This window comes from Hordeum vulgare, chromosome 5H (genome assembly GCF_904849725.1).
Source record: "Hordeum vulgare subsp. vulgare chromosome 5H, MorexV3_pseudomolecules_assembly, whole genome shotgun sequence".
NCBI classification, from domain to species: Eukaryota; Viridiplantae; Streptophyta; class Magnoliopsida; order Poales; family Poaceae; genus Hordeum; species Hordeum vulgare.
The window spans coordinates 497,144,905-497,153,722 of record NC_058522.1 but is presented as its reverse complement, the minus strand read 5'-3'; the positions used below and the strand labels follow the sequence as shown (position 1 = coordinate 497,153,722).

General features: G+C 43.3%; 1 non-coding gene across 1 annotated transcript; it reads left to right on the top strand.

Moving 5' to 3' along the window:
- On the top strand, window positions 1-74 carry TRNAN-GUU. The gene has a single exon. It is a non-coding gene; the product is annotated as a tRNA-Asn (tRNA).
- Window positions 75-8,818: the final 8,744 nt, after the last annotated feature.

The following is an 8,818-nucleotide window of genomic DNA, read 5'->3' as shown; positions in this document are numbered from 1 at the left end:
GCTGGAATAGCTCAGTTGGCCAGAGCGTGTGGCTGTTAACCACAAGGTCGGAGGTTCAAGCCCTCCTTCTAGCGAGTTTTTTTTTCACTTTTCGTGCACATATGATATAACAAGAAATCCAAATGTATTATCTTAATATCATGTATTTGTACTATGCACTCTAATTATAGGTGTTGGATTCTTTGTAACATAGCTTCAACATAAACTCAAGATTTTTGGGCAATCTATTTATTTTGTATGAACAAAACAGAATGCAGGACTGCCTCTGTAATGATCAATGCTCATAATTAAACATGTAGCTTTGAATATCTGGAGATTTGAACTGCATCTTTTAGTTTGGGATGATAAATAATGGGTATTGGTATGCTATCTTGACATTTGGTACATGCACTGAATGTTGTTGCTTTTGCCATTCAAATTTGACTACATAGAACTAGGACCCTTTTGTACGAAATTTCTAGATCTAGTCAAAACAAACTTTTCTGCATCTAAGGACCATATTGCAGTTCAGTTGGTCCAATGCCTACCATGTTAGCGTCGGCCAACTCTTCTCTGTCTTCAATGATAGAAGTGTTGGGCGACACTACTGCAGTGTCAAGATGCTTGCATTATCTTTAACGTACTTTAGTTGCAATACTGGTTACTGGATTCAATCACTCATTTTATAGACATTATGGAGTAGTGGCTATATCAAATTGTGATCCCTCTACAGTCGTATTTGTTCAAAAGAATTCTTGATTTGGCTGTTACTGCCTGCGTCACATGTCAACTAGTGTTGTCGAAGAAATTGTCAAGAATAAATTACTTTGTGTATGTTGCTTCTCCGAAAAATGGAAGCACTACTTTTTTAGGTATGTGAGGATAGACATTGCTCGGATGTGGAACGTGTAGTACATTTAAAAGGGAATTTCAATGGTGGCAAGTGGAGGACATACTACTGTATGATTTGTATTCTGTAAAGGGTGACAGAGCAGATCAGTTGGAAATTCTAACTCTTTTGGCAAGCCAATAGGAGTATCGTTTTGGTTGGATACACTAGGTTAGCTTGACTCATTGAGGGTGGCACCGTTGCAGCTGCATGCTGGGACATGTTGCTTATGTACCCTAATCTATTTATAATTGATGTGGGCCATACAGCTAGGAATGAGTCGACTAATGTGCTAGAATCACTACGCATGGTACATACTCCACGCAAGTCCTACTTTTCCAGAATCACGTCGAAGGAGTGTTCAATATCTTGATCCTTGTACAACCAAAGTTTCTGAAGATGGTATCACCTCGGCCCATCGTTGGCTGTATAATGAGTTAAGTATCAACATCAGGTCGCATGATCTCAAAAGGAGTCACTGATAAATTCACCAAGTCGGTCACGTTATTTGAAGTCTCAGAGAACTAACAAAATACGAGCTTCACTACTGCTTTCTTTGTCCCAAAATAAATGTCACTGGTTTAATATAAATTCAATATAAATTTGTACCAAACTAGCAACACTTAATTTGAGACGACGGGAGTACAAAGGTGATATCTTGGATAAACTACCTGGCCTAGTAGTCCACGCCCAAACCACAAAGACGACCCGAATCATGAAGATGAGCTGAGGGATCGAGAATCATCCATTAAATAGCTGCGGGTGCCTTACCTATGACGTCATTCTTGTTGCCTTTGCACCTTAGTGACTTCCCCTTTCCTATACCGGTCTGAGGGCAATCAATCGCCTTTTTGCATTTTCCCTTGAATGTCGTTCCCGTCAAGAGGCAAGCAATCGCCCTTCCAGTTCCAGGGCAAACACTAGTAGAAAAGAGGGCTTTGGTCCATTTGATGAAATCCCATTAGTCCCGGTTCACTCACGAACCGGGACTCGTGGGGCATCTGTCCCGGTTCGTGAGGCCAGGGCGCCTGCCGGGCATCATGGGTCATTGGTCCCGGTTCGTATGACCCCTTTGGTCCCGGTTCCAGACATGAACCGGGACCAATGTGCCTCGCTCCTGGCCCACAACCATTAGTTCCGGTTTGTGGCTGAAACTGGGACCAAATGTTGAACTTTAGTCGCGGTTCCAACCACAAACCGGGACCAATGGTTGGCCTATATATACCCCCTGCCCGCGAGCGTGGGAGAGCTTTGTGGTGCCCTAGCTCACCTCCTATGCACATGAGGTGTTCGATGAAATGCCCGAGCCACACTTAAGCTTTCTCCTCTCGAATCTCCTTGTCCAAGCTCCATTTTCCTCAAGTTTTGTGTAGCTTTGGCGGTTCGTCCTGTCCCGTCCCCGTCCTCACCGCCATCGATCGCCCGCGCCCATCTCGGCGCCGGCGCCGGCACCATCGTGGTTAGTCTCTTCTTCTTATCTTTTTTCTAAAAGAAAAAAGTTCTTACTTGTATGATTTAGATAGTTACTTATGTAATTTTCTTACTTTTATTATTTTTTGTTATTATATAGTGCGATGGTTTGGGTATCCGCCTCTGTCGGTCCTCGTCCTGTCTATGATTCGGATGTGGTATATATTATCTTTTATAAATATTTGTTTTATTTAGTGTTCAAGACAATTATGCCGACCAACGTGACATAGATTTTTTTAATCTAGGAGGTATGTGAACCGGAAATTCCAACCGACATAGAAATTCTTCTCGAGAAATTAAATTTGGTTGAAAAAGTAAACAATTACTTGAAAGAAAAATTAAAAAAGTTGAAGAGGAGAAGATGATATTGGAGTTGGATGTTGCCGATGTCGTCGACGATCACAAGATCAAGATGGATGCAATGTACTTGAAGATTAGAAAGATTAGAAAATATGCCATTCATACTGAGGCTTGGTATCATTATGTCGTTGGATCAATTAGTACCTTAGTTGCGGTTATGATCGCATTTGTTGTTGCATTTAAATTTTATAGTTTTAGTGTATATTCTAATTAGATGCTCTAGAGAGCTATATGTTGTTCAATAATGAGAACTATGTATGAACGTTGTGTATTTATTTTGGTCACTACTATACTTTGGCTTTAATGTGTTGATGAATTTATATTAATTTGGTCACTTTTCTATTAATGATATGTTATAATGGTTTTTAATACACTTTATTATATAACGCATGCAGATGAACCAAGAATGGATGTACGGTGACGAACGCACCTCTGAGTATATTAAGGGCCTGCATAATTTTCTCGAAGCGGCCGAGGCAAACAAGCAAAATGATTTTATGCATTGTCCGTGTACTGTTTGTGGGAATACGAAGGCTTTCTCCGACTATAAAACCCTTCACTTCCACCTGCTTCAGAAGGGTTTTATGCCACACTATAATGTTTGGACCAAGCACGGAGAAAGAGGGGTTATGATGGAAGACAACGTAGAAGAAGAGGATGATGACAACTACCCGCCTCCTGAATACGGTGATGCTGCAGTGGAGGAAGCTGAAGATCAAGAGGAACCAGACGATGTGCCCGATGATGATCTTTGCCGGGTCATTGTTGATGCACATAGAGAATGGAAAAGTGAAAGGGAGAAGTTGAAGTTCGATCGCATGTTAGAGGATCACAAAAAGGGTTGTACCCAAATTGCGAAGATGACAACACCAAGCTCGGTACCACACTGGAATTGCTGCAATGGAAGGCAGACAATGGTGTATCTGACAAGGTATTTAGTTCGCTACTGAAAATAATGAAGAAGAAGCTTCCAAAGGATAACGAATTGCCCGTCAGTACGTACGAAGCAAAGAAGGTTCTATGCCCTCTAGGATTGGAGGTGCAGAAGATACATGCATGCCCTAATGACCGCATCCTCTACTGCGGTGCGTACGAGGATTTGAACGCATGCTCGGTATGCGGCGCATTGCGGTATAAGATCAGAAGAGACGACCCTGGTGATGTTGAGGGCTAGCGCACCGGGAAGATGGTTCCTGCCAAGGTGATGTGGTATGCTCCTATAATACCACGGTTGAAACGTCTGTTCAGAAACAAAAAGCATGCCGAGTTGATGCAATGGCACATAAAAGACCGTAAGAAAGATGGGAAGTTGAGAGCACCCGTTGACGGGTCGCAGTGGAGAAAGATCGATAGAAAGTGGAGCGACTTGACACATGACCCAAGGAACGTATGGTTTGGTTTAAGTGCAGATGGCGTTAATCCTTTTGGGGAGCAGAGCAGCAAGCATAACACATGGCCTGTGACTCTATGTATGTATAACCTTCCTCCTTGGTTGTGCATGAAGCGGAAGTTCATTATGATGCCAGTGCTCATCCAAGGCCCTAGGCAACCCGGCAATGACATTGATATGTACCTAGGCCATTAGTTGATGAACTTTTACAGCTATGGAATGGAAATGGTGTACGTGTGTGGGATGAGAACGAACAAGAGGAATTTGACCTAAATGCATTGTTGTTTGTAACCACCAACGTTTGACCTGCTCTCAGTAACCTTTCAGGACAGACAAACAAGGGATACAACGCATGCACACACTATTTAGATGACACCGACAATATATATTTGGACAAATGCAGGAAGAATGTGTACCTGGGGCATCGTCGATTTCTTCCGATCAACCATCAATGTCGAAAGAAAGGAAAGCATTTCAAAGGTGAGGCAGATAACCAGAAGAAGCCCGCCCTCCGTACTGGTGATCACATACTTGATATGGTCAATTATTTAGAAACTCATGCTCTTCCTCTAAATTTAGCTTCTCGAAGCGTAGCTTCTCATGAGTTCTTGCAAACTCTTTATGATTTTCTAAAGTAGATTCATGGGCTAACTTAAGAGTGTTCAATTCTTTATTAGATGCTCAATCTCCTTCTTATCATCATCACACGACTTATCTTGACTAGCATGATTATCATCAAGTTCATTTTCATTGCTATTACTAGTTTTATCCAAGAACAAGTCATCATCTCCTAGTAAGTCATCCTCGTCACTATTAAATTCAAAGTACTCGGGGTTTGATACCTTGGGTACTTTAGCCATGAAGCAGTTTCCAATCCCTTCATTTGGTGAATCAAATATGTCATAGGATTTGGAGGATACAAGTGCAAGACCGGCAACACCTTCATCTTGACAACAGTCGAAGTTGGAGTGGTAGCTTCTGTGAGATTGGTTGTCGGACTTGGAGTTGGATACCCATTCACCAACATGAACTTGATGTCTTCTTCTTGAGTGGCTCTTGGTGTACTTGTTCTTCTTCTCCGATTCCTTGCTTCTCCGGGAGGGTCTTCGTTCATAATGATCTTCTCTACTCCTTCTCTCTCTTCGAGGAGACTCATCTCTTGAGCTTCGTCTTCTAGGTGACTCTTCTCTTATTTTGTGGAGGGTCGAGCACTCATTGGAGTAGTGTTCGGGCCTTCCACAATTTTAACAGTTTCGGTCACGAATAGATGAACGCTTCTCTTCATATATTGAGTTGGAGCTTCTCTCTTTGCCTCTACTCTTATAGAACTTGTTGAATTTCTTGACCACGAGGCTTATCTATTCATTGGTGACAATGCTATCATTTGAAGTAGTGGGAGTATCACTTGAAGCTATGTAAACACCGCTTGACTTGTTGTGCAGCTCTTCTTTGTCCTTGAGTGACATTTCATGAGCGACAATCCTTCCACTCACTTTCGTTGGCTTGAGATCTTTGTAGTTTGGCATCATTTGGATCAATGTGCACACGGTGTCGTACTTTCCATCCAAGGCTCTAAGTATCTTCTTGATGATGAATTTGTCAGTCATCTCTTCGCTTCCTAAGCCGCCAATCTCATTTGTGATGAGAGCAAGCCTAGAGTACATCTCAGCGACTCCTTCACCATCCTTCATCTTGAACTTGTGAAGCTGGATTTGTAGCACATCCGACTTAGATTCCCTGACAGATTCAGTACCTTCATGCATATCAACCAAAGTGTCCCAAATTTCCTTCGCGTTCTCAAGACGGCTAATCTTGTTGAACTCTTCGGGTCATAGGGAGTTGAATAGAATGCCGCATGCTTGAGCGCTGTATTGCAACATATTCAATTCTTCGGCAGTCGCTTCATGATTTGGTCCCCTTCCATCACCAAATAATTCACCTTGCAATCCAACACAAACAACAACCCAAACGGCCGGGTTATGATCAATAATATGCATATTCATCTTATGCTTCCAACCATCAAAGTTTGTACCATTAAAATATGGACCTCTGCGGTGGTAATTTCCCTCACTAGACGCCATACTCTCCTAGGTTGTGAAACCAATGCAATGGAGACCAAAGGTCTCATACCACTTGAAGGATCTGAAGTATGTCTAGAGGGGGTGATTAGACTACTTGACCAAATAAAAACTTTATTTGTGGGCAAGTTTTAGCAATTATAGCAAGTCAAGCACACCCTACACATGCAAGTCTAAGAGTCAATGGAAAGTAAAGACATGCACATGTAAGTAGAGGGGTGGGATAGTAAGATCAAACACAAAGACGACACGATGATTTTTGGTGTGGTTACAATAGGTGGTGCCATATTTCTCCATGTTTATGGAGACTTCAACTCATGGAGGGTAACAACCGTGAGAGTCCACTGAGGTCTCCACCCGCGAATAGTCCACGAAGAAGCAACTTTATCTATTCCACCATGGATTACGTCCACGAAGGACAAGCCTCCGTCGAGGTAGATATTCACGAAGTAGGCGATCTCGTTGTCCACTTCTTGGTTCAAATCCACACAAAGTCGGAGGCTCCCAAGCGACACCAAACCAATCTAGAGGACACCACTCTCCAAAAGGTAATAGATGTGGTAGTATGATGAATTCCTTGCTCTTGTGCTTTAAAAGATAGTCCCCTCAACGCTCATTCACTCTCTCACAGATTTTCCTTGGTTAGAAGAGAATGATTAGGTGGAAAGCAACTTGGGGAGGCTAGAAATCAAGATCCATATGGCAGGAATGCAATATCTTGATCTCAACACATGAGTAGGTGGCTCTCTCTCAGAAAATGGATGGGGCAAGTGGTGGTTCATTCTGAGTGCTTCCTCTTTGAATGAGAGGCTGGTGAGGGGGGTATATATAGGCATCTCCAAAAATCCAACTGTTACAATATTATTGCCCAACTCGGTGAAACCGAAGTAAAAAAACTCAGTTGCACTGACTAGTGCAAAATGTGGCAACTTTTGGCATTTCAGTGAGACCTATTTATAAATCTCGGCGGGTCCGATTTTGGCTGGCCTAGGCAGTTACCTGTTTCAGTGTCACCGATTCTTAAAACTCGGAATTACGATTTTTAGAAATGGGACAATAGAAAGTTGGTCATTGATTTCGGTTTCACCAAAATGGAACTTGGTGTCACCGAGACCTTATAGTTTGGCATAGGATCTGTCTAGGTTAAAACTCGATAGGGCCGATTTGGAAATATTGGTGGCATCGAATTTGAATGTTTAGGTTTTGTACAGAATATTTGTGGGAGAATTTCATGAGGGTATTTGGTGGGTAACTCTAAGCACTTGAGCAACCTGATCATCATAGACACATCATCCACTTTTAATAGTATTGTCTTTCCTACGGACTCAATTGTGATTTCTCACATAAAAGCAAAATGTAGAGTCTTGAAGCTTGTGGTCAATAGATGTTCCTTGCATCTAGGGAATATCCTCATAATCCTTTGCCAATCCATTCATTGATTTTTTTTCCTGAAATATACTTGGTAGAATTGTTAGTCCAATGAAATATATGTTGTTATTAATTAACAAAACCACCTAGGGAGAAGTTGTGTTTTCACATTGTCTGACAAGGACGGGGGTGCCGGCTCGTCGTCGGCCTCCTCTTCCATTAGGTCGGCTGCAACACTAGCATTCGTCTGCATTCCGACCTACCAGCCAGCAGCAATGGAGGTGATCTCATGTTTATGCTGAGAGGCTGTGGCAGACAGCTTTGGAGCTCGAGGAGGCCACGACAGGCGTGGTGCAAAGAGGATAAATGAAGCATAGGATATTGGATGCGGGCATGAAGATGCATGGGTTTTACGTAGCGGGCGGATGGCAGAGCAACCGGTGAGGTAGTTAATGGTGGGAGGTATATGGAGGAACGGATGACGCCTGAGCGGGTTTCTCGACATCCGCTCGTGTTTAATATAGGTAGGCAGACGAATGTGTTATCGTTTGAACGAGGATCGATCGCATGCATCGGGAAGCTGCGCAGGGCGATGCTCTCGCCCGATACGACGCTTCAATGCAGGGAGCGACGTGAGAGGTCGCGTCGCTCTAAGTCGTCATGAATGTGGCAATGGTGCTTTGGAGTGGTGCTGAACGCTTCAGACGAAAAAGGACGTGGGCAAGCAAGATTTTTTTTGGTGGGCCACGGTTGTCAGTGCGGATATGGCATCGGTCTGAAGGTCCACAAAGTTGTGAGTTTGTTTGCGCTTTTGCAAAAAAAACATCCGAACCGTTTGACGGATCGATTTGGATAGTAAAACACGTTCAAACAACACGATCCTAATGATTACGAATGGTTTGAGGCTCGATGTTGAACATGGCTTGCGTGAGAAGATCGGGTCGAGGAACCTGCCACGACGTGGGCTCGTTTCTCACCGTGGCACCTGGCATGGGTTTTTTTAAGGCAAAAAAAAATACTCCATTACTTTAACGGTGCGGGGGTAAATCACCCTCAACACAAACTGCCACTTGGGTAGGAACAAGGTTCTCCTTGTTGGGGAACATCGCACGGGAAACAAAAATGTTCCTACGCGCACGAAGACCTATCATGGTGATGTCCATCTACGAGGGGGATTTCAGATCTACGTACCCTTGTAGATCGCACAGCAGAAGAGTTAACAAACGCGGTTGATGTAGTGGAACGTCCTCACGTCCCTCGATCCGCCCCGCGAACCGTCCCACG